The following is a 2,500-nucleotide window of genomic DNA, read 5'->3' as shown; positions in this document are numbered from 1 at the left end:
GGCAGTCTGAGACTGTGTTTAAGTGCAGATGAAGCGATTGCGAGGCTGGTACAAAACAGGGTGTGTGCTTGGACCTCTGTAAGAAGTTTGTGAAGGAGGGCAGTTTGTGAACAGAAGAGTGCAGGCGTGTTTGAGAGCAGCAGGCTCCAGACCGGCGGGCTGTCTCAACACAACAGACCTGAAACAGGAGTGTGTTTTACCTATGGCCATACCACCCTGAATGTGACTGATCTCAGCTGATCTCAGAAGCTAAGCAGCATCGGACCTGGTTAGTACTTGGATGGGAGACTGCTTGGGAATACCAGGTGGTATAGGCATTTTGCCTCTTGCAGACAGTAGGTGGTGCATGTCTTAAAACAAATGCATAGAGTCCTCTCTAATGTTACTTTTCATTTATTATTTCTTCTACTCTTTTTTCCTTTCTTAAAATAAATAAAAAAACAGCAATAACACTAAAATACACTCTTTCTGAAGGAAAATTGAGAATCTTTCTGCACTTCACACTCACCCCAAGCTGCTGGTGGTGAGCTGGTCTGTTGCTGCTTGTGCTGGGCCCTAAAGAAAGGGCAGTCTGAGACTGTGTGTAAGTGCAGATGAAGCGATTGTGAGGCTGGTGCAAAACAGGATGTGCAATTGGCCCTCTGTAAGAAGTTTGTGAAGGAGGGCAGTTTGTGAACAGTAGAGTGCAGGTGTTTTTGAGAGCAGCAGGCTCCAGACCGGCGGGCTGTCTCAACACAAGAGGCCTGAAAAAGGAGTGTATTCTGCCTACGGCCATACCACTCTGAATGCGCCTGATCTCGTCTGATCTCAGAAGCTAAGCAGCGTCAGGCCTGGTTAGTACTTGGATGCGAGACTGCCTGGGAATACCAGGTGCTGTAGGCATTTTTCCTTTCTTAAAATAAATACAAAAACAGCAATAACACTAAAATACACTCTTTCTGAAGGAAAATTGAGAATCTTTCTGCACTTCACACTCACCCCAACCTGCTGGTGGTGATCTGGTCTGTTGCTGCTTGTGCTGGGCCTTTAAGAAAGGGCAGTCTGAGACTGTGTGTAAGTGCAGATGAAGCGATTGTGAGGCTGGTGCAAAACAGGGTGTGTGCTTGGACCTCTGTAAGAAGTTTGTGAAGGAGGGCAGTTTGTGAACAGTAGAGTGCAGGTGTGTTTGAGAGCAGCAGGCTCCAGACCGGCGGGGTGTCTCAACACAAGAGGCCTGAAACAGGAGTGTATTCTGCCTACGTCCATACCACCCTGAATGTCCCTGATCTCGTCTGATCTCAGAAGCTAAGCAGCGTTGCCCCTGGTTAGTACTTGGATGGGAGACTGCCTGGGAATGCCAGGTGCTGTAGGCATTTTGCCTCTTGCAGACAGTAGGTGGTGCACGTCTTAGAACAAATGCATAGAGTCCTCTCTAATGTTACTTTTCATTTATTATTTCTTCTACTCTTTTTTCCTTTCTTAAAATAAATAAAAAAACAGCAATAACACAAAAATACACTCTTTCTGAAGGAAAATTTAGAATCTTTCTGCACTTCACACTCACCCCAAGCTGCTGGTGGTGAGCTGGTCTGTTGCTGCTTGTGCTGGGCCCTAAAGAAAGGGCAGTCTGTGACTGTGTGTAAGTGCAGATGAAGCGATTGTGAGGCTGGTGCAAAACAGGGTGTGCGATTGGCCCTCTGTAAGAAGTTTGTGAAGGAGGGCAGTTTGTGAACAGTAGAGTGCATGTGTGTTTGAGAGCAGCAGGCTCCAGACCGGCGGGCTGTCTCAACACAAGAGGCCTGAAACAGGAATTTATTCTACCTACGGCCGTACCACCCTGAATGCGCCTGATCTCGTCTGATCTCAGAAGCTAAGCAGAGTCGGGCCTGGTTAGTACTTGGATGGGAGACTGCCTGGGAATACCAGGTGCCGTAGGCATTTTGACTCTTGCAGACACTAGGTGGTGCACGTCTTAGAACAATTGCATAGAGTCCTCTCTAATGTTACTTTTCATTTATAATTTCTTCTACTCTTTTTTCCTTTCTTCAAATAAATAAAAAAACAGCAATAACACTAGAAAAAAAATCTTTCTGAAGGCAAATTGAGAATCTTTCTGCACTTCACACTCACCCCAAGCTGCTGGTGGTGAGCTGGTCTGCTGCTTGTGCTGGGCCCTAAAGAAAGGGCAGTCTGAGACTGTGTGTAAGTGCAGATGAAGCGATTGCGAGGCTGGTACAAAACAGGGTGTGTGCTTGGACCTCTGTAAGAAGTTTGTTAAGGAGGGCAGTTTGTGAACAGAAGAGTGCAGGCGTGTTTGAGAGCAGCAGGCTCCAGACCGGCGGGGTGTCTCAACACAAGAGGCCTGAAACAGGAGTGTATTCTGCCTACGGCCATACCACCCTGAATGTGACTGATCTCAGAAGCTAAGCAGCATCGGGCCTGGTTAGTACTTGGATGGGAGACTGCTTGGGACTACCAGGTGCTATAGGCATTTTGCCTCTTGCAGACAGTAGGTGGTGCA

The 2,500-nt window shown here is 47.3% G+C and overlaps 2 non-coding genes and 2 pseudogenes across 2 annotated transcripts; all 4 read left to right on the top strand.

Moving 5' to 3' along the window:
• Positions 1 to 198: 198 nt before the first annotated feature.
• LOC138251850 (5S ribosomal RNA) lies at positions 199 to 317 on the top strand (annotated as a pseudogene).
• Positions 318 to 763: 446 nt separating this feature from the next.
• On the top strand, positions 764 to 882 carry LOC138255178 (5S ribosomal RNA). The gene has a single exon (XR_011197820.1). It is a non-coding gene; the product is annotated as a 5S ribosomal RNA (ribosomal RNA).
• Positions 883 to 1,233: 351 nt separating this feature from the next.
• On the top strand, positions 1,234 to 1,352 carry LOC138250673 (5S ribosomal RNA; annotated as a pseudogene).
• Positions 1,353 to 1,798: 446 nt separating this feature from the next.
• LOC138253341 (5S ribosomal RNA) lies at positions 1,799 to 1,917 on the top strand. Its single transcript, XR_011196033.1, has one exon. It is a non-coding gene; the product is annotated as a 5S ribosomal RNA (ribosomal RNA).
• Positions 1,918 to 2,500: the final 583 nt, after the last annotated feature.

The sequence above is a fragment of the Pleurodeles waltl genome, chromosome 8 (assembly GCF_031143425.1).
Source record: "Pleurodeles waltl isolate 20211129_DDA chromosome 8, aPleWal1.hap1.20221129, whole genome shotgun sequence".
Classification (NCBI taxonomy): domain Eukaryota; kingdom Metazoa; phylum Chordata; class Amphibia; order Caudata; family Salamandridae; genus Pleurodeles; species Pleurodeles waltl.
Note: the sequence above shows the minus strand (reverse complement) of the source record. Positions and strands in the feature narration are given on the sequence as shown.